This window comes from Phoca vitulina, unplaced genomic scaffold, assembly GCF_004348235.1.
Source record: "Phoca vitulina isolate PV1807 unplaced genomic scaffold, GSC_HSeal_1.0 scaffold30, whole genome shotgun sequence".
In the NCBI taxonomy this organism is placed as follows: domain Eukaryota; kingdom Metazoa; phylum Chordata; class Mammalia; order Carnivora; family Phocidae; genus Phoca; species Phoca vitulina.
Window position 1 is genome coordinate 11,031,073 of NW_022589733.1, and position 24,123 is coordinate 11,055,195.

At 37.1% G+C, this 24,123-nt stretch overlaps 1 long non-coding RNA gene and 1 pseudogene across 1 annotated transcript in view; one reads left to right on the forward strand and one right to left on the reverse strand.

The window, feature by feature from the left end:
• The window catches only part of LOC116644564, a 1,160,270-nt gene that overhangs the window by 216,286 nt on the left and 919,861 nt on the right, over positions 1-24,123 (forward strand). The window lies entirely within an intron of this gene.
• On the reverse strand, positions 3,236-4,004 carry LOC116644562 (annotated as a pseudogene).

A 24,123-nucleotide genomic window follows, 5' to 3' on the forward strand; every position in this document is an offset into this window, starting at 1 on the left:
TATATATATATATACCACATCTTTATCCATTCATCTGTTGATGGACACTTGGGCTGCCTCCCTAATTTGGCTATTGCAAATAATGCTGCAATAAATATAGGGATGCATATATCTTTTCAAATTAGTGTTTTCATATTCTTTAGGTAAATACTCAGTGGTACGATTATTGGATCTTAGGGTAGTTCTATTTTATTTTTTTTAAAGTAGTCTCCTTGCCCAGCATGGAGCCCAATGTGGGGCTTGAACTCATAACCCTGAGATCAAGACTTGAGCTGAGATCAACTGTTGGATGCTTAACTGACTAAGGCACCCAGGCATCCGAGGGTAGTTATATTTTTAATTTTTTGAGGAACTTCCATACTGTTTTCCACAGTGGCAGCACCAGTTTGCATTCTCACCAACAGTGCACAATAATTTTTTCTCCACATCCTCATGCTCTGGCTTCTTTCATTCAGCTTAATTGTTTTGAGATTCATCCACGTTTGTATTGTATATTAATAATTTATTTCTTTCTATTTCTGAGTAGTATCCCATTATATGATATACCAATTTATTCATCCATTTACCCATTGATGAACTTCTGGGTTGTTTCTAGTTTTTAGCTTTTACAATTATATCTTTTATGAACATTTCTGCACAAGTCTTTGAATGGACATATACTCTTAAGTAAATAACTAGAAGAGGAATGGTTGGATCATATGGTAGGTGCATATTTAACTTTTAAAGAAAATTCCCATTTGTTTCCAAAGTGATCCTACCATGTTACTTTCCCATTAGCAGTATATGAACATTCCAGTTCCTCCACATTCTTGCCAACACTTGGTATGGTCATTAAAAATTTTTTTAACCATTTAAGTGGATGCATAGTGGTATCTAGTTGTGATTTTAATTTGTATTTTCCTAATGACTAATGATGTTGAACATTGTCTCATATGCTTATTTGCCATTCATATGTTTTCTTTGTTGAAGTTTCTGTTCAAATCTTTTGCTCATTTTAAAAAACTGGGTTTTTGGTTTCTTATTGTTTTGAGAGTTTTTTTAAATATATTCTGAATACAAGTCCTTTATCAAGAGGTGCTTTGCAAATGTTTTCTCCCAGTCTTTTGCTCGTCTTTTCATTGTCTTAAGTGTCTTTTAAGGAGGAGTAATTTTAAATTTGATGAAGTCTGTGATGATTAATTTTATGTGTTATCTTGAGTGGGTCATAGGGTTCCCAGATATTTGGACCAACATTATTCTGAGTGTGTCTGTGAGGATGTTTTTGGACAAGATTAACATATGAATCTGTATACTGAGGAAAGCAGGTAGGGCTGTTATCCCTGATTTGGGAGCCCATTGACCTCCTGTGAGGAAAAGGGAACTCCTAATTGACTGCTTTGAGCCTAGGACATTGGTCTTTCCTGGCTTTGGACTCAAATGGAAACATTGGCTCTTCTTTAGTCTCAGGTTTGTTGACTTTCAGATGGAATTATACCATCATCTCTCCTGGTTCTTAGGCCTTTGAACTCAGACTAGAATCACATATCGACTGGGTCTCCAGCTTTGCTGACTACATATCTTGACACTTCTTAGCTTTCATAATTGCATAAGCCAATTCCTTACAATAAACTTCTTTCTATGTATACATCCTATTGGTTCTGTTTCTCTGGAGAATACTAATACCAAGTCCAATTTAACAATTTGTTTTTTAATTGATCATTGTTTTAGCTTCATATCTAAGAAAATTTTCCCTAATCCAAGTCACAAAGGTTTTCTGCTATGTTTTCTCTGGAAGTTTATAATTTTCAGTTTATATTAAATCTGTGATTGATTTTGGATTAATTTTGGTATGTGGTATGTATCAAAATTATTATTATTATTATTTTTGCTTATGGATAGCCAATTATTCCATCACCATGTGTTTATTTTATTTTCTAGGGAGAGAGAGAGAGAGAGAGAGAGCACAAGCATGCAAATGGGGGCGGGGGGGGGGGAGAAGCAGAGGGAGAGGGAGAGAGAGTCTGAAGTGGGTTCCACACCTACAGGGAGCCCCACATGGGGCTCTATCTCATGACACTGAGATCATGACCTGAGCCAAAATCAAGAGTTGGACGCCCAGCTGACTGAGTCACCCAGACTCCCTTCCATCAGCACATGTTTAAAAGATTTTTCTTTCTCCACTGAATTGTTTTTATACCTTTGTTGAAAATCAATTGTTCATGTATGTCTGGGTCTAATTTTTGAATTCTTTATTCTGTTATATGGACCTATTTATTTTTATGGCAATAACTCTTTTGATTATTGTAGCTTTATAATTATAATGTTAGTCCTCAAATTTAAAAGTTGTTTTGGGGATTCTAGGTCCTTTGTGTTTACCTATGAGTGTTAGGATCAGTTTGTCCATTTCTACAAAAAAATTCGACTTGGATTTTGATTGTGTTGTATTGAATTTATAGATCAGTTTGGGTAGAACTTCTGTCTTCTGATTCATAAACATGGTTTATCTCTTCATTTACTTAGGTCTTCTTCAGTTTCTCTCAACAATGTTTTGTAATTTTCTGTGTTCAGATTTGTTCCTAATAATTACATATTTTTGTTGCTATTGTAAATAATATATTGAAAAATTTCAACTTCCAGCTGTTTGTTGTTGGTAAATGAAAATATAATTGATTTTGTATGTCGATCTTATATCCTGCAACCTTTTAAATTCACTTACTAGTTCTAGTTGCTTTATTGCACATTCCATCATATTTTTTTTTACATAGATAATCATGTCATCTGTGAAAAAAGACCACGTTTCTTCTTCCTTTCCAAACTGGCTGCCCTTTATTTCTTTTCCTTGCCTTATTGCTCTGGCCAGAGTCTCCAGTACAGCGTTGAACAGAACTGGTGAGAATGGGCATCTTTATTTTGTTCTTGTTCTTAGGAGGAAAATATTTAGTTTTTTACCATTATGTTTGATGGTAGCTATAAGCTTTATGTAGATGCCTTTATTGGGTTGAGAACATTCCCTTCTATTTGTAGTTTGTTGAGAATTTTTTTAAAAATAAGGAATTAACATTGGATTTTGTCAAATGTATTTTCTGTATCTACTGAGATTATCATATAGTTTTTTAAAAAATTAATTAATATGGTATTTTACATTGATTTTTGAATGTTGAGCCAATAGTGTATTTTTTTAAAACATCACAAATAAGGTTTTTTATTTGTCACCATTAAATGTCTGAATTTTAAACAGATTCTTGGACTGGTGGCTCATATCAATCAGCTCGTTCAACTTTAGCATGGGTCTCATCCCCGGTAGCTTTTCCAGAACTACTGCCTTCACCATGAAGCTCCATGAGCTTTCCCAATTCAAACTTGGGCTTCTTCAGCATTTTTACTTTTCTAACGAAAATATCATGGAATGGATAAATAGACTGACAAACTTTTTCTATATCTTTTCCAATGCTGTCTGGAATCAATTTATTGACCACTTCTTTCAAGTCATTTGTCTGCACCTCTTGGGTCATGATTTCCATCATCTTTTTCTGAATTTGACAGACCTGTTGGTGCTGAGCGTAAGAGGTCTTCCAAATCTGATTATTGCTTTTTTTAGTAAAACCAACACAAAACTGATGAAGCAAATAACCGTCGGTAGTCTTGACATCAACATGAGCTTCAATCATGGTCTGCCATTTTTTGACCATGGAACACATTTTGTCATGGGTAAGATCCATGCCATGGAAATTAGTCAGGCAGTTTTTGCCCTGAACATCCTCAGTAATTAGCTTGAATTTTCTAAATGCAACTACATCATTCTGCAGATCAGCAAGGCTCATTTCAAAAACATGACCCTTGAGGCCATCAGATGTGATTTTGGTTCCTTGAGTTCTTGTGACTAATGTTTTCCCAATATTTCTTATATTGAACGTAGCTGGTGCTTTCACATCTTACCAATCTTTCTTAGAAAATGGATCAACCACTTTCTTCTTGGCTCCCTTTTTGCCGCCTTTCATAAGGCGCTTGTTCTTGCCCACCGCCATGGTGCTGCTCAGGGAGCCAAAAGGCCAATAGTGCATTTTTAAGATTAAATTCAACTTGGTCATGATGTATTATACTTTTTGTACAACATCGGAATTGTTTTGCTAAAATTTTGCTTAGAATTTTTGTATTCGTGATCATGAGAGTTATTGGTCTGTAATTTTCTTTTCTTGTAATATCTTTGCCTGATTTTTGTATTAGCATAATGCTGGTCTTATACAAAGAGATTGGAAAGTACTCTTTAATTTTTAAATTTCTACAGCAGTTTATGTAGAATTGGTATTATTTCTTTGTTAAATATTTGGTAGATTTTACCAGTGAAGCTATTTGGGCCTGGACTTTTGTTTGTGGGAGAACTTTTAACTCCAATTACAATTAATGTAATAGATATGAGTTATTTAGGTTACTTCTTCTTGAGTGAGACTTGGTACTTTGTGCCTTTCAAAGAACATGTCCATTTCATCTAAATTGTTTATTGACATAAAATTATTCATAATATTTGCTTATCTTTAGAATCTATAATGATTTCGCTTCTTTTATTCCTGATATTGGTAATTTGTTTTCTCTGTGTCTCTCTCTCTGAAAAATCTTGGGAGAGGTTATCAGTATTTCTGGTTTCCCAAAACAACCAGATTTTTGTTTTGTTGATTTTTCTCTCATTTTTCTGTTTTTTATTATATTGACTTTCATTTTTTAATTTCTTATCCTTTGTTAACTTTGGGTTTAGTTTGCTCTTCTTTTCATTTTCAAGATGAATGCTGAGGTTGTTGGTTAGAGACCTTTCTCCTCTTCCTCTTCCTTGTCTTTCTCCTCATCCTCCTTCATCTTAAATTTAGGTATTCAGTACATATTTTGTCCCAACTACTACTTTAGAAGTATTCTTCAAAATTTGATATGTTGTGTTTTCATTTTCATTCATTTGAAAAGCTTTCTAATTTTTCTGTTAATTTCTTCTTTGACTTATGGGTTATTTATAAGAATCTTATTTCATTTCCAAATATTTTGGGATTTCTGGAGATATTTCTGTTAATGATTTTTATCTTAATTTCATTATATTCAGAGAATATACTTTGTTTGACCTGAATTTTTTCATATCCACTATCTTCTTCAGTTTTTAATTTTTATCTTTAATTTACTTCTAATATTTCAACCATCCTTCCACCTTCCCTCTGGTAACCATCAGTATGTTCTCTATAATTAAGGGTCTAAGTCTTGGTTTGTCTCTCTCTCCTTTTTTTTCCCATGCTCATTTGTTTTGTTTCTTAAATTCCACATGTAAATGAAATTGTATGGTATTTGCCTTTCTCTGACTGGCTTATTTTACTTAGCATTATACTCTCTAACTCCATCCACGTTGTTGCAAATAGCAAGATTTCATTCTTTTTTATGGCTGAATAATATTCTCTTATATATATCTTCTTTATCCATTCACCAATTGTGGATGCTTGGGCTGCTTCCATAATTGGTTATTGTAAAAAAAATGATGAAATAAACATAGGGGTGCATGTATCCCTTTGAATTAGTGTTTTGTTTTTTTGGATAAGTATCCAGTAGTGCAATTACTGGATTGTAGGGTAGTTCCATTTTTAACTTTTTGAGGAAACTCCATACTGTTTTTCACAGCAGCTGCACCAGTTTTCTTTCATTCCTACCAACAGTGCATGAGGGTTCCCCTTTCTGCACATCCTCTCCAACATTTGTTGTTTCTTGTGTTTTGGATTTTAACCATTCTGACAGCTGTGAAGTAATATCTCATTGTGGTTTTGATTTGCATTTCCTTGATGATAAGTGATGTTGATCATCTTTTCATGTGTCTGTTGACCATCTGTATTTCTTCTTTGGAGAAATTTCTGTTTATATCTTCTGCCCATTTTTTAATTGGATTATTTGTTTTTTCAGTGTTGAGTTGTATCAGTTCTTTATATATTTTGTATACTAATCCTTTACCAGAGATGTCATTTGCAAATATCTTCTCCCATTCAGTAGGTTGTCTTTTAGTTTTGTTGATTGTTTCCTTTGCTGTGCAGAAGCTTTTTATTTTGATGTAGTCTCAATAGTTTATTATATATTTATTTATTTTTTAAAGATTTTATTTATTTATTTGACAGAGAAAGCAGGGGGAGTGGCAGGCAGAGGGAGAAGGAGAAGCAAGCTTCCTGCTGAGCAAGGAACCCGATGCGGGGCTCAATCCCAGGACCCTGGGATCATGATCTGAGCCGAAGGCCGGTGCTTAACTGAGCCACCCAGGCACCCTGATGTAGTTCCAATAGTTTAGTTTTGCTTTTGTTTCCCTTGCCTCAGGAGGCGTATCTAGAAAAAAGTTGCCACATCCAGTGTTGGAGAAATTACTGCTTTTGCTCTCTTCTAGGATTTTTATAGTTTCAGGTCTCACATTTAGGTCCTTAATCCATTTTGAATTTATCTTTGTGTGTGGTGTAAGCCAGTGGTGTATGACCTGAATTTTTTATGGCTCAGAATATGCTCTCTCTGTAAATATTCCATATGCACTTTAGAAGACTATATACTCTGCTTTTATTGGGAGGAATGTTCTAAAATGCCAATTAAGTCAAATTTGTTTGTGATTTTCAAGTGTTCCATGTCTTTCCTGATAGACTTTCTACTTTTTCTATAAATTATGTTTGACTGAATTGTGGATTTGTCTACTTTTACTTGAAGTTCTCTCTTTCTGCTCCATTTTTGTATGTATAAATGTTTGTGATTTGTAGATCTTCTGTTTGACAGATAATAGACACAGCTTTTGCAAGTATCTTAGTAATAAAATGTAACACATCTTAATCTACTTGGGTATCTTTCCATTTCATAAGCCCCATAATGCACTTCTTTTTGTTTTGAAGGAAAATATGAAGATGTGATCCTTTCTCTTGCTACAATTATTTGTTTGACTAATATCAAATGTATGTTCTGTTACTGGGACTCTGTTTCTATGGTTTTCTTTGTATTCAGTCTTTCAGTTCAATGCTGAATTGTAACATAATATTTTCAAAGATATTTTACATGGCAGTTAAACTCTATACATGTAGTTTCGACAGTATGCAAACTCCAATGAAGAGATAAAAATATGAGCTGCTATGACCAACTTTGACGATGTGTAAGCAATGTCAATTATATCTTAATTGCTGTCTGAATGACATTAAGTGTAACATACACCTTGATGTTTAAATGTGGAAAAAAATGTATCTTAAAGTCTAAGAAATACTGTAAATGTTAGATAGGAATATAGGATTCTATACAGTGCAATAGCCAAGATTACTGTCCTCATTGAGCTTACATTTTAATGTGTAGAGGCCAAAGTGAAACAAGTACAAAATAAGCTAGATAATTCTCACCCATGGTATGCAATATAAAGACGGTTAATGGAGTCGATTGAAGGTGCCTTTAATTGGGTCATCGGTGGGGGCCTTTCTGAGGATATCATGAGTGAGATGAATGGTACCAACACCTGAATAGTGAGAAGAAACCATTGGGAGATGACTTGGCAGAAGAAGATGTGGGTGAGAGAGAGCAAGTTTAGCAAAAACAAACAAAAAGCCTTTTGCTTAGCAAGGAGCTTAATACTAGAGAAACATAAAGAAAACCGATGTGGCTGGCATTTAGTGGGTAACGGTAATCATGGAACCAGGTGAAAGTAGAGAGGTAGTTGGTAGGGCTATTTTTGCTTCCATCTCTCAAAAGTTGAGTCAGAAGATTAAGTATTCCTTTAGTACAATGCATTAAACACATTGCAGCTCATGGATCTGTTTCATTTCAACCCTGACTGGGGACTAAAAGCAGAAAGAAATAAGTTGAGCCTCCCAGGGTGCTTAGCATCTGTACTACATGCAATTTAGCACTTGGATATATGTTTCCATGTGTTACTTGCAAATTGTATCATCTGTTTAAGCCCTTTCACTCTGAGGGGAAAGGGCCATATTATATTGGTTCGATTAATATTATATGGTTTCTCAAAAGGATGGTTATAGTTGGGGGAAGCAGGGGGTAGAAAAGGGTTGATGCAAAATCAGCACGTTTCCTGGCAATTATATTAACCTGTTAGCACTTAGGAGTATAACTGGAACATCTTTCTAGAGTGCAATCTGGAAATATGTATAAACAAATCTAAGGATTTTTTTATGCTTTTATGTAAGAAAGTATATGAAAGAAGTGATCAGGACAAAGATACTTTAACTAGGATGTTCATTGAACTTTTTTTTTTATAATAGCAAAGAGATTGTAAACAAGTTAATGTTGGAAAACAGAGTTACCATGAAATATGGGGTGTTAAAGTTGTGATACAGATTTTTATTTCTTGATATGAAAAACATTGTCTAAAATAATTTAAGTGAAAAATATGGACAGAGGCAGAGTATAATCCTAGTGCAGGAAAGTAGCAAAGTTGTGTATGTATGGACAGAAAAAGAAAAAATTCTGGCCATATACAAAATTGGAAACAATGGTTATTTCTTTATGGTGGAGTTATTGGTAGGTTTCCTTTTATCTTTATACATTTTTATAATGTCTGGGTATTTATAATGAACATACATGATGTATCTAAAATAATTAAGAAGACACTCTTTCTAGTTTGATAAAAAAACATAAGGGTAAGTAAGCTGCTAAAGAAGCTGATTTAAAGAGTAAAAGGATTTATGAAGTAGAGCTAAGAACACACTTGGGGCAAGTCAGAAGAAAGTGGTTTCTGGCATCGGTCCTGACATGTAGTAGATAACAAATAGTAAGTGGTTGTCAAGGGCTGAATTTTGTCCCCTCCAAAATTCATATATTGTTGTCCCAACCTCTAGTACCTCAGAATATACCTGTATTTGAAGATAAGGCCTTAAAGGTATGATTATGTTAAAATGAGGCCATTACGACGATGGGGCCCTAATTCGATATGACTGGTGTTAAGAGGAAGAGACACCAGGGATGCACACATACAGAAAAGCCCTGTGGAGACAAACCAAGGAGGGAATCTTCAGGAGAAACCAAACCTGCTGACACCTTAATCTTGGACTTCTAGCTCCCAGAACTGTGAGAAAATACATTGTTGTTGTTTAAGCCACCCAATCTGTGGTATTTTGTTATAGCAGCCCTGACAAACTAATGCGGTGTTTAAAAAAAAATGATGGCTGCTTGTATTGATAAGAGTTATCAAATCCCAGCTACTGCATAAAGTAACTTTACATGCATTATCTTATTTATTCATCACAAAATCTTAAGAATTAGATGCTACTGTTCATGCTCACTTTGCAAATAAGGTAACTGAAGCTTAGAGATCTTATTTCATCACATAGCTAGTAAAGTGGCAGAGCTAGGTTTTCAATGTAAGTTGTCTGATGTTATAATCCCTGCCCTCAAGCTCTGTACTAATATTAGTACAATTGCATGGCAGGGTGCAAGGTTAGGGTTCAAAGACGTTGACATGGCAAAATCAAAGATGTGGCACGTTATTTCAACTATAGGTAATATAACACATTATAACTATTTTCATTTAATGTATACATTTTTTTTTTTTACAATTTTTATGTCCTTTTTTGTTGAATTCAAAAACCCCACTTCCTCTTTATAATAAGGTAAAGAGGTTTCATGGTATCTTGTTTGTTTGATTTTGAATCCCTGGGGGTATAATTCCACACAGCTCTGTGAGAAGAATAATTAAGTACTAGAACTAGGACCAGGGTCTCAAGAACAAAAAGGAAGTTATTATTTGGAACTTGAAGCCCTTAAAGAGCCAGTGCCCCCTGCCAGTTTGCTTGGCCCTTTACATGTGGATACTCTTTCATGTACTCTTCAAATCAACCTTTTGAAGAAGGTTCTACTATCAGGGAAGAAACTTAGATTCTGGGAATTTAAGCAACTTCTTTAAACTCACAGGTCTGGCAGGTGCTCCTGGGTCTTCCTAGTCCTGTGACGTGCTTGCACAGTTGAGCCATGCTCGTTAGGGGAACGAACCCTTTCTCTGTAGTCGTTAATTTATATTTACTTCATGTTTATTCTACAGAAGACATTCGACCTTGTAGAAGAAACTCTGGGCTCCTAACACCAGGGAACTTTGAACTTATAAGCACTTGGTACTGCCCTGGGACCTACACTGGAAGAACTGCCATTTTGATTCCTGATGCCCCCTGCCTGCCATCAGTTTAAGCCAATCATTTGCTTCGTCCTTTATAAATTGGATGTGGTGGAAAACTGCAGTGCACAACACAGACTCACTTCCCCATTAAGTATGAGCCATTCTTTTCCTCAGAGCCTGGGCTGGCTGGCTTCTAACAACAGTATAGAGCTGACTCCCTCTCTGGGAACTTCCTTTAGCCAGGTGTGTGGTCCTCATCCAATGACTAGTGGACTTAGGGTACAAGCACAGGTTAACACTGAGGAGCCATGCAGAACTGCCCCTAGTTTTACTGGGGCTTCTTTGTGGTTTATCTTCTTTCTCTGCCCAGTCTTGCTTCTTTTATCTCTTACAAGTGTTTTTCCAGAGAGTGCTTCCCAAAACATCTCCTGTACTCCAGTCTCTGCCTCAAAGTCTAGTTCCTAGGGAACCTGATCTAAGTCAGATGTAGGATAAAATTCTGTTTGTTCGTTCGTTCATTCATTCATTCATTCATTCACTCATTCACCAGGTAGTATCAAACACCTGCTCTTTGCTGGGCACTATTCAAAGTCTTGAGAATATATTGGGATTCTTGGGATTTCTGAAAGCAAGATCTCTGTAGAGCTCCTTACTGCATTCAGTAAAAAAAAAAAAAAGGCACTTTAGGCTGGGAGAAAGGCTTAGCACTTTATTGTTCTTTAGTTATTGCTTTTCTACTGAATTACAAAAATTACCCCAGTCCATATAAACTCTGATTTGGGTTACAGCATCTGCCACTCCAAATTATTAAAATAACTTCTTCCTAGGTCTTCCTAAGTAAATCTCTTTGCTTCACTTTGTCCCTACTTTTGTTTTCTTCTTGAAAATCCTATCATTTCAAGCATCTGATATGATGCAACTTTCTTGGTATATAGCAAAGAAGCCTTACAGACTGGCTCCATGCAGTATTTTCAGCTTAAACTCTCATCCCCAAACTTAACTGCTGTCCCTCAGTCTCACTGATACCCCTTTTTCTTCTCGTGGTAGAAATAATTGCTATGGTCATATTATTTCATGTTCTTGAGGCTTTTGTACATTATTCCCTTGTCCTGACAGGCCGCTCCATCTCTCACAACATCTGCAACCCTTATCAACATTTCTGCTTATTAATGTCCTGGCTTAAAAGTAACCTCTTAAGTTTTCATGGTTAATGATCCTCCCTCCCCCACATAATATCAACCAAATACAGTAGGATAATTCCTTCCTCTTCTATCCTCCCGTGACGTTTTGTATGTCATTCTTTGTACACTTGACCAAGTTGCATTGCAATTACCTATTTGTGTCCTTTAAAGAATTGTTACATCCTTGGGAGCAATGACTATGGCTTGTTTATCTTCATGTCTCCAGCATTTTAGTGTGTGTACAGCAAAAACTGGAAGTACTGCAGTTGAATGCATCTCTCATTTTCCTGTTTGACTACCAGAGACACAGAATTAGCATTCCATTCCACTGGATTTCCTTTATACAACAAAAGCGATATTTTCGTATTAGTTTATATTGGTTCCTCCAGGGTAAATTTCAACCGAGGAGGAGAAACAGATACGTGGTGGTGGTAGCGCCTTTCTTTTATTTAAATGATCTATTTCTTTGTTTTTGCTGCTATTTACCATTGTCTTTTTGCACTTACTTAGTTCATAATGCAAATCTCTTCAGTCAATAGATATGCTTGGAATAGTTAGCTTGTATTGTGCTGTTTGAATAACTTTTCATCATTCAGCCTTCTGCATAACAAGTACTGTAGAATGGACTTGGGGGCTCCTGTTGGGAGAGGGGAGCTACAGAAGGATGAGTTATAATGGAGAGCAGGAAAAGGAAAAACTGGGAATCTTTTCTAGTTTGGAAGAGTTCAATCATCTTTACCAAAAGTAATAACAGTTTTTAAAAAAATTATTAATTATTTGAGAGAGAAAGCATGAGAGAGAGCGAGAACATGAGTAGGGGGAGGGGCAGAGGGAGAAACAGACTCCCCACTGAGCAGGGAGCCTGATGTGGGGCTTGATCCCAGGACCCTGGGATCATGACCTGAACTGAAGGCAGATGCTTAACCACCTGAGCCACCCAGGCACCCCTAAAAGTATTAACAGTTTAATTTTTAAGAATTTTAAGATTTTAAGAATTTTAAAATTTAAGAACTATATATATGTAGTAGGTACTAGTACATAGGAACAGGAATAGCATTAGTTCTATCCCTCCACTTCTGCTCTACTTTTCACTTATGGTTGGACAACTTGTGATTAATCCCACTAGGGTTTTCCAGCCTCCCCACGTTCCGCCTGCCTCTTCCTGCTCTCCCCCACACATGCACCTCAAATGCTCCTCTTCAGTCGTCAACTGTCACCTCCTATTACCTTTCCTGATTCCGCCCCAGATCAGAATCATTTATTTTTTCTTCTGTGACATCATGTTAGTTTGTTTGCATCTACACTATTATTCTGGCAATGGCATTATTTCTCAGAGAGAACTTTTTATTACTTTTATGTACAGAAAATTCAACAGCATACACTTAGCCCAGTTTGGTGGCCAGTTCTTTAGCCTTTGCATTTTCCAACTTGACATTGTGAGCCAGGACCCAGATGGTTACCTCCCCAGTGATGGCAGATCTCATCATATCTGTCATTGTAATTGGTCCTGATAGATTCCACCAGCTTAGCCAGAGCTCCTTTGTCTTCTGAGTTAATCCGTGTGAGGGCAACAGTGGTGCAAGTCTTCCTGTGGACCATAAGCCCAGCCTGGCCTTCCCCTTGATAAGGCAGTAGGGAACCTGCTTTGTACAACATAAGGCAGGCAGGAAGACAACCAGCTCAATGGGATCCACATCATATGCAGTCACTACCAGCTGAGCCTTCTTGTTTTCCACCAACGTGGTGACAGTAATAACCCCAGCTTGAAGACAGCTGGCCTCTTAGTGAGGACCGCCCCTTCACTAGCAGCTTTCTTCTCAGCTTGGGCCAACAGTCTGCTTCTTCTCTTGCTTTGTCTCTGGTCCATATTTGTAGGCCAGCTTAAGCAGTTGAGTAGCTATTTGGTGGTCCAAGGTCTGGGTGAACTGGTTAGGCACTTTTAGAAGTCTATAGAGAATAGCCCTTTGCCGCTGCAGCCAGATATAGTGGGGCCATTGTACAAAGCAGGTGAAGTCCCTTTTGGGCTGGATGTCTTGTTTGATGCCAAAATTCTTGGATCTTTTCTCAAACATGGGATTGACTGCCTTCTTGGCTTCCTGCTTCTTCACAACAGCAGGGGCTGAGGCCACCTTCTTCCCCTTAGCTTTCTTTCTTTTCTGCATCTTTGATGGCTGGAGGAGAGAGAAAGAAAAGAGAATTCTCCTGGCAATGGCATTTAATTATTTGTTTGCATGGCTCCAAAAGAGGAGAGGCTTGGATGACTCCGAAAGAGAAGTTAAGTCTTATACCCCAAGGCATTCTCAGAAGTTGCATGGTGAATGGGACAGGGCAGTCATTAGAAAATATGTATTGTACAAATGATTCAGAAGAAATACTTATTACAGGTGTTTTTTGCTATATTACCTAACACAGCTCTTCCAAGATATTTTTTTTTTAAAAGATTTTATTTATTTATTTGAGAGAGAATGAGAGACAGAGAGCATGAGAGGGAAGAGGGTCAGAGGGAGAAGCAGACCCCCTGCTGAGCAGGGAGCCCGATGTGGGACTCGATCCCGGGACTCCAGGATCATGACCTGAGCTGAAGGCAGTCGCTTAACCAACTGAGCCACACAGGCGCCCTCTTCCAAGATATTTACCCATTTGAACAATAATTTGTTCTCGCTCCAGTGTGATGAAAAGATTAGTACATGGCAAAGACAGATTAGAATTAGAAATACCACCAATCTATTTTTTTGTTTATTTGTTTCTCTTTCTCTCAGACATGGAAAGTCTTTATGATTTAAACCAGAAGGGTCTAAGTGACTGTTATTAGATGTAGCATAAGCCTTTAGTATGTTGACTATTTAGGAAACCAGAACTAGTGTGTGATTAAAAATGTCAATAATGGAAACCTGATAGAATCTTCTTATTCTTCTTATTAATGTTATTTCTTCATGGAAATAAATGGTCCAAGTATGCATAACAGGCAGGATGTTAAGATTGACTCAGATAGGATATTTGTATGTAATGTTTTGTGTATATTTAGTGAGTTTTGTGGTTGATCATTGTTGTGCCATGATGTCCATTACTTCTTTAAAAATATTGGCTATGGCTAGCCCTAATCTGATGTATACCTGCTCTTTCTAAAGTTCATCCTGTATACTTAACAGTATTATAGGTTTGTTATTTTGAGAAGGAGAAAAGAACATATTGGTTAAAATTTTAAGTAATCCCCTTCCCTAAACCATTCACTAGATGCAGAAATGGATACCAGTGGGGGTGGCTCAGTTGGTTAAGCGTCTGTCTTTGGCTCACGTCATAATCCCAGGGTCCTGGGATGGAGTAACGCATTGGGCTCCTTGCTCAACAGGGAGTCTGCTTCTCCCTCTCCCTCTGCCTCTACCCTCTGCTTGTGCCCTCTCTCTCTTTCTCTGTCTCTCTCGCTCTCTGTATCTCAAATAAATAAATAAAATCTTTAAAAAATGGATACCCAGTGGCCCACATCAGCTATAAATATTGTATGATGTAAGCAATTAGCCTTCGTGCAAACAGAAGTTCTGTACTTACCGATTGTACTAATTATAATCCAGCTTCTCTACTAGCTTCTTCTTAAATGGAAAACCATTTCTGTTTAATCTCTTCCACTAAATTCAAAAACAAATGAATAGAACATCCTGAATATTTGAAAAAGTGACTTTTAAGAACAGGGTTTGGTGCTTGAAACCTGAATCCCCTGGAACTAAACAGAACATAAGGCATTGAAGCTAGGGAAAATGTAATTCTGATGTATGGTCCTACTTGAGGCAAGCTGAACTCAAGAGGTGTTTAGGGAATTGTAAACCAAAATGTTCCATCTTTAGTACTCAGTCAGGGTTAATGGAAGGAAAATGTCATAGTCCCGGCTACAGGGGCTGGTCCCTGAGGTCTGTTCTGGGTTACAATGTCATCCACTCTGGTCTCCTAGGAGGGCTGCAGTTGACAAGGCAATAAGAATCAATCTGGAGGGAAGAAACAAGCTATAGACTAAGAAACAGAAGGCACCAACAAGCTGATTTGGCTCAAAGGAGGGGTATTCAATCTTGACAATATCACTATCATGACATGTATAATTGTGTATTTTTTTAGTGATTATTTATTTATGATTTTGTTTCTCTAATAATAGACAGTGAATTCCTGGAAGATCAACCTTATGTCTTCAGTGGCAAGAATCCTGTTTGGGAAACACACACACGTGTGCGCTCTCTCTCTCTCTCACACACACACAAAACACAGATACACACATACACACAGATACATAGGAAAACAATCTGTATCTCTTGAGGTATCTTTGAGTCCTACATTGTCATTATCAAATGACAGATAATGAATTATTGCAGAAGGAAAGCAAGGAGGGAGGAAGGAAAGAAATGTTCTTAATCTTGACTTTCTCATCAGTCTTGACTTTTCCTTGGGAAAGTCCCAGTATCTCAGATTCTTCTTCTCCAAAGTAGTTAGATCAGCCTCAATATATTTTCTAAACATTTTCCAGAATTAGTATTTTATAGTTCCTTTGAAATGTTTGTTGTTATCAAGAGTATTATTGAATACTCTTGCTGGTGAAGAACTTGGTGCCATCGGACGTTGAAGAAGTAAACCTTACCAGTATTCACTGCCATTTCCAGGCTTATTTATTACCAGCCTTCAGTGAACATAAGGGGGCCTTCCTGCCCATGTCACTGGGCTGTCAGAGTGGAATGGAATGGAGGGCAATTAAGAAAAAGTCCTTTCACTTTGTAAGAAGACTCTCAAGAAATGTCCGGACAAAGTACCTGCCTCTTCAACATTGCTGGCATGTTTTAGGGGATAAGGAATGATTTCATGGAGGGGCTTCAGAATCACAGAGAAATGTGGCCCTATCCCTTATACACATGTGACAGTGGGCAAGTCACATAACCTTTCTAAATCAAATGTGTGAAGTAATTGTATATTTTAAGGAACTCTAACAAAAGTTGAAGGTATCAATGATTATTACTACGGGTGTTAGTTATTATAATTATTTCATCTCTTAAGTGGGGATGCTCAGTCCATTATTATTCTCTGAGCAGGAGGTCATAAAAGTTTTCACTAATGCATTTATCAATACTTTTTTTTTAATCTTGTGATGAAATCAACCTCATGCAGGGAGAGAGGATGCTGAAGTAGATGATAGCACAGGAATTTTGGAGTTATAGAGATCTGACATAAATACGAACACAGTCTTTTAGCATATATGAGATGTTGGCAAATCAATAAATATCTCTGAACCTTGATTTTCTTCATGTAAAACAGTGTTTATATTTCACTATCAAGGTTCTTTGGATGATTGACTAAGAAAACACATAGTCAACTTCTTCTAGTGGGGTTTTGGGAACAAAGCAGACATTCATTCGTGCAACCAAAATTTATTGAATACTTATTGTTTCCTGATAATAAAATACTTAACAAAAATACAGTCTCTGTTCTCACAAATATGACTGTTTCGTTCCTTTAAATTTCAATGTTTCCTAGTAACAGAGAATGCACACTCAAGGGAATGTGCATTAAGATGGTGAATATTGCCAAGGGTGGTATAGATTCGTCAGTCAATAAAAATGGTCTCTGTTGTAGGGTGTGAGTAGGGCAAAGAAGAATCTGATGACAGAAGGGGCAGACATGGTTGAAGAGCAGCCTAAATCTTCACATTGTAGTCCCAATAATATTATTTGAAAATAATAAAAGTTAGTTATTTAAATATAATCTTTGGGGCACTTGGGTGGCTCCATCAATTTAAGCATCCGACTCTTGATTTGGGCTCATGATCTCAGGGTTGTGAGATTGAGCCCCATGTCAGGCTCCATGCTCAGCAGGGAGTCTGCTTGAAGATTGTCTCCCTCTGCCCCGTCCCCCACTCACGCACTCTTTCTCTCAAATAAATTAATGAAATCTTAAAAAAATATAATTTCTTACTAAATTAATTTATTTAAAGGTAGTAAGTGTTCCATAAATATCTTTGTAGCTTTTTCATGCTTGCACAAGCCTTAAGTACAGAGGACCCAGTATTTGTTGAGTACTTTTAGTGGGTATTTGCTCATTTAATTCTCTCAGCAGACTTATTTGTAAGTAACATTTGTAAGCATTCCCATTGTATAGATGAATAAACTTGCAAAATTAAGCAGTTTGCTCAGGATCAAACATTTAATAAGTAGCTCATGTGGAATTGAACTCAGGTCTCATTGGTTTAAAAAAGTTATCCCACTATACTTTGTCAAAATATAACAGCAAAGAAAGGAAATGTAGGGGCGCCTGGGTGGCTCAGTCGTTGAGCGTCTGCCTTCGGCTCAGGTCATGGTCCCAGGGTCCTGGGATCGAGCCCCGTATCGGGCTCCCTGCTCCGCGGGAAGCCTGCTTCTCCCTCTCACACTCCCCCTGCTTGTGTTCCCTCTCTTGCTGTGTCTCTCTGTCAAATAAATAAATAAAATCTTTAAAAAAAAAAAAAAAAAGGAAATGTAAAATGAATAAAGGAAGTACTGATTTTCTTTATTTGAGTGAAACCAGAAATTACTTGTGTCTTTAAGAGGACAATATGCCCAGTTTATCTTTTCAAATATTTATATGAACTGTGGTGAACAGTTGTTTGTCAAGGAATAATGAACCCTTCACAAATCCAGAATTTTCTACTGGCTACTGACAAAAATTATCAATTGGTCACGGTTTAAGTTGTTAAATGTTTGTTAACTTGAATCTATTTCCTGTCTAAATTATTGCCATGAGTCAGCATTCTGTTATTGGCCCAAATTATTTCAGTAGAAGATCTTTGGCATTTTCCTTCATAATGCCAATTCTGTGCATAAAACCTGTGAAATTGTGAGTAGGTGCCTCTGAATGCTTTGAAAACTGATTTGTGTGGCTAACTTAAGCACATGAAGAAAGGATGAGGAAGTCTGTGAGTTACAACTGTGTAAGCATGAGTATGTATCCTCTCAGTTCTCATAATTTTATCATAAACAGAATGACAGTGACCTTGCTTTAAGTCCCTTATGCCATCTATCAAAATATGAGGTGAATAAAATATAAAGAAGATAAAGAATGTAACACAAGCCTGGTCATCACTCAGGAATTATAGGAAATGCCCTAGGAATTCTGTCTTCACAGAGATAGGAAATTGTCTGGACATATACTCATAGTGGTAGAAACTGCTGGAAATATAGCTTCTCTAGAAATTCTTCCTCCTTGTGAATTTCTGGTTAAGTTGTATAAATACATCTTACCAGTTGGAGGTTTAGCTCTATCCATAAATTTGGATAGACCTTCTTACCTAGACAATTACACTGCCTACCTTGATATAGCCAGAACACATACCTCATCTCTTGCCATCCAAGTATGTGCATGCCCGCCTGAGGACAGGAGGAAAACAGTTTAAACCTGAAGCCAGCATAGTGGTGGCCCTGCTGCATACCCGTGGTTGCTCCCAATATTCCCTTGGCCCATTTGCATTAGCCACATGGGTGAAGAGAGAGTATTCAATGGGTATACTTGATCTTTTCACTTCTTTGACATTCCCAGTGTCTCAATCTGTGACATGTTACATTATCCCAGAGTTTGGCCAATCCAGATCAGCATCCTTCTTTGGAATGTAGGGAAGGGGGAATGAGACCTCAGGAGCCTAGAGCTTCATTTAGAAGCTTACCCATCTCACAAGGATCTTGTTACAAGGAAATGTGATAAATGAACAAGTGCATATTAAATAGTCCACTAGGTGGCATTTGTGAAAATGCCTTGTAAAATCAATTCTGATTTAAAAAAAACAAACTGTAGGGGCTCCTGGGTGGCTCAGTTGGTTAAGCAACCAATTCTTGATTTCAGCTCAGGTCATGATCTCAGGGTCGTGAGATTGAGCCCCGAGTCAGGCTCTCACGTCTGCTTGCGATTCTCTTCCTCTCCCTCTGCCCCTCCTTCTGCTTGCTCTCTCTCTCTCTTTAAAATAAATAAATCTTAAAAACAAAACAAAACAAAGCTATAGCCTGCTACTAACCTAATTATAATTCTTTAAATTTGAACTATATAATACGGGCCTAACAATAAATCAGCCAGCCAGAATTTGGATTAGTTTTGTCATCTAGCTACATTTTAGAGGGAAACATATTGGATGTAATATTACAAACAAGGTATTAATGTAATAAATGAGAATATACAGAATTAATATATATATTCCTTACACTGAGAATGCCATTGTTATTGGTCAGATATATCAATTCTTCTGAAAACCCACGGGAACGAACTCTCCACTAACACTGCACAGCACCAGCTGCCTCACTTTCGTCCCTCATCAAAATTAGATCTGGGGTAAATGCAGTGTTTCCGTCACTGGCTCCTATTTTCGAATCTATATGCCCATCTTCCTCTCGCTCTATACCATCTCGCATGAAACCATGCTGAGAATAAAGTCAATTATCAAAATCACTTTTTAATAAAATTTCCTCAATGGGTCAGAGATTTTCAGTAACAATGGAATTTTTTTTCGTTCATGCCAAGAAAGGCTCACATGCTACCCAAACTCTCTTTTTTATAAATTTTTAAAATAGGTGGATATAAATTTAGCAGTGAAGCCTCAATCCTTTCATTTTCTGCTTATAATCGATTTAGGACTATTTATCCTATAAAAGAAAGAGGAAAAAACGAACTCAGAAATTATAGACTAGCATGAGTTATGCTCCACAGGCCATATCTTTAAATATTTTCACATTGTGAGAATAATTGTTTTTGTCTTCATAGTCAATTTATCCACGTTTGACTAAGCATTAAATTATAAATTTACTTAGTTTTTCCTGTGCTATCCTACTTTTGCTTTAAATTTGTGTGAGTTGTACTAAACTTGTATCATATATTTTACTGGTAGAATCCTTCAATTTTCCTTTTTATTTGCTCACATTTCACTGTTAGCATAAGAGATTTGACCCCATCAATTTCCTTTCTGTGACTCAAATCTGATGACTCTATGCTTTAAAGAATAAACTCTAAGATTTTAATGTTTCTCCTTCTGTTCCCAAAAAGCTGTCATTCAGAGAGGAGCAAAACAGCATGTTTTAAACAAATAAGAGTGTTTATTGTGCAAATTATTGGTATAATGTGATGCGATGTGACAACTATACCTCAGCGTGGAAGCTTGATATTACTCTATTATTATCCTTAAATGGGAAAAAAATATCCTTTATTCCGAGGGTAACCATATGCGAAGTGTTCATTGGAATATTGCAGGATCTTTGGGATTTGGTTGAAACATTGACTCTTGAGTTAACACATCTTCACGGGTCTGTTATGAGGGCAAGTGCATGAACAAGTTCTAATATGACAACTTCTCCCCCAGTATTTAAAAAAAAATTCAGGGGGTGGGTCCAGGATGGCAGAGGAGAAGGAGACCTAAATTTCATCTGGTCCCAGGAATTCAGCTAGATAGGGATCAAACCATTCTGAACACCTATGGACTCAACAGGAGATTGAAGAAAAGAATAGCACCAACTCTATGAACAGAAAAGCGAACACTTTCTGGAAGATGGGGCAAGACATCTTGTTGCTGTTAATGAAAAAATAAAAGAAGATGTCAGTTATTAAAGAGAAAAAAAATAATTCAGACGGTTTATACTTTTGGATATTGCAAAGCCCAAACCACGGGTCCTTTCATACTTGTTGAGGAGCTATCTGTTGCATTTGGATGCATCTCTCCATCAGAACAAAAAACACAATGCTTTCAAGGCTTCACAAGCAGGTACTTATTGTAGCTTTCTAAAAATGCACAGGTGCTAATTTTCTAATAATTGGAAATCAGGATATGAGAGGCCTTTTTAGTGGATGAGCTCCTGCTCTTTAAAGAACATCCCTCTAGAATATCACACGCATGCACATGATTGTGGTACCCTCTTCATCTCCTTTTTTCTCTTGCTTGCTCTTGTGGAGGATTTGTTACTAGCCTTCATATTCATACCTTACATAGTTGGGGTGCATCCCATTATGATAGTTGAGCCTGGTTTTTCTTTCGCTAAGTGCGTTAGCGTTGACATCTGCCAATGTTCTTCTGAGGTCCAGTCACCAGTCCACTTTGTATCCTCTTACTCAAAAGCTGGGGTTGACCATTTTAACTAGAAGAAGTCAACACATTTCTCACACATTACAGAGTTTCCATGCAAATGGAAGTTTGAAGCCTACAAAATAGAGGAGGGAGAATGGGTTCAACAGATGTTAAAAGTATTCGTAGGAGAAGCAGCACTTACTGTGTGCTGTTATGTGCCAGGCAGTGTTCTGAGTGCTTTTCCTGGTTTATCTCAGTATTTCCTGAAAACAAGCACTCCCTGGGTAAGGAAAGTATCATCTCTGGGAGGCGGTTAGTATTATTATCCCAATTTAACAGATGAGAAAATAGAGGCAGAGGTCGGTTATATATTGAGCTGAAGCTCAAGAAACTGATGAGTGTTTGAACTAGGATCCAAACCCAGACTGAGTTTAAGCTCTTAACTGCTCTGCAGCATTTCACCCTGGGAGCAGGCAATTGTAGGTGGAAGGTAAATGTGGGGAGAGGCGTGTGGAATTGAAGAAGAAGAAAAAAAAGCTTTCTACATGATTGTGAGAACTACTTCCTCTAGGACCGATAGAGAATTATGCAAAATCTTTTGCAAACATTATCCAATTTAATTTAAAAAATAATGCTGGAATTTAGATGCCTTTATATCCATTGTATGGCTAAGAAAACTGAGTTGGGTTGGAATCTTAGTGTGGCATTTTCAACATTATGATCTGAGATATATTTTATCTCTCAGGCTCCAGCTGATTTCATACTCTTTGTTCATTTTATTATGTGTGCTAAGGAAAAAAAAAACCACAGAGACTAATTCCATTTGCTAGCTTTAAGAAGCAGTAGTCAACTCTAGGCATGACCGATAAAAATTTATTTGATTGCATAGTATTTACTTAACTCTGCTGAGGGAGGCAGATTTCCTCTAGTGCAGTAACAAAGAAGCTCCTATGTGACCTGAGCATTTTTCAGGAAAAGGTGGGTATTATATTCTCCTAAATGGAGAGGAATATTTTTCCCTTAGTCCTATTACTGACAGCTTCTAAATTTAGTAACACAATGCTCACCTACAAATAAGAGTAATAAAAGCTTAACTTGCCACAGGGGGAAAAATGCTATGGTGTAACAGACCCAGGAATAAGTGAGATTCCTGGGAATGTCACTGCCTGAGGCTGCTCAATAAACTCTAGCCCTTATATGTACCCACTGTTTGATGTTTCAGTTTTGGATGCTGAGCCTGGTCATAACATACCCATCAACAGTTTCTCGTTTAGACTTCTCAAGAAGGTGACAAAATAAAATCAGTGTAAAGCTGTCAAAAGAAAGGCCATCACTGAATTATATTTTGCTCAAGTAACCCATCTGAAACCAAATGTGTCCTTTGCTCAACTCTTTTGAGAATTCAGCCAATGAACACCAAGGGGCTCCATGACCGTTTTCTATCCAAGTCTCTTTTCAGAAAAATGCAAGCAAATTCCTGAGTCGACCTTGTTCTGATAAGTCTCCTTGAAGCAAGGTCATCATAATTCTCACCCACGTTTTTCTGCTGTCTTGTCAGATGAATCCGTGAAATTCACAGATTAACCCAAGTCCCTCACTTAGACATTCTAAACGTGCCAAATGTTCAAGTGTAACAAAAAATTACACATCTGGTAATTCTGCATGTTATTTATAGCCTTTCTGATAGAGGCATAATTGATTCAGAAATGTAATTTACAGCTTGGCATCTCCATTTCAAAACCTCAATTCTATGACATCCACCAAGAGAGTAATCTCACTTTTGTGGGGAAGCAGAGATAATAATTGTAAAGAATTTTTGTATGATAGTCTCATGCTTTGGCATAAAGTTTTTCTTGCTCCTTGTCTTTCCTTTGCAAAATGGGCACTATTCATGTCAGCCACACACTTTTAATTCCACAGTATGATTTATGGAGACATAAATGAAGCATAAAGTTGATCAACAAACCCTGGGGTGAAGGCAAATGGCTAAGGCAAGTTTCTCTTGCCCTCTATTTTTAATTGCAATCCTCATAAGAAAACACTCTTTAATTTAACTAGGTGATTGTTCTTTTCGAAGAGAACATTTATTATTTAGTTCCATTTTGAAAATTACTAAAGAATGCTGGAACATTGTCTTCATCAAAGAATAGTCATAAAATTGCTTCCCCTTCCCCCTTCTGCCTTTGGCTTCTCCACCCTTCTAAAACATAAAATGATTCTTTCATTTACTGCTCTAACCACTCTCTAGCCTTGTGCACATTTTGAAGAAGATATATGGAGGAATTAATTTCCATTAGCCAGTGGGGTCCAGTGTGAGTTTTATTGACATCAGTCTAGGTATCTTATATTTACCTTCATGCCACCAAATCATTATCCTAATTCTGACCATGCATATCTAATCTAGGCAATGGAAGACTACTTCAGTTCTTAATTAGCAGCTCAGATTTCTCTCTGCTCGCAAAAACTGATCTGTTTAGTCTCCTTATTTTGGCATTGTTGGCCCACCCAGATCCAGACTATATTGTTATTAGTATAATTTATGATACTAGGAGTTATTCTGGGGAATTTCTCCTGGCCATTCATTGAGCTCCGACTTCTGGACTTGTTCTTGGCTACCTAGTTTTCATTCCTGCTTCAATAACTGGTGTCAGACCCCAGTATATTCCACCTATCTAACTTTCAGCATTAGCTCTGTTCTGAGAATCCAGCTATGATGCTCCACATCTGCAAATGTGACTTCTTTGGTTATGGATACTGGTCCAGGTGAAGTCAGAATTCACTGCAGCCCTTTTGTTCTTCTATTATTTTTTATTTGATTCATCACAAGAAATCAG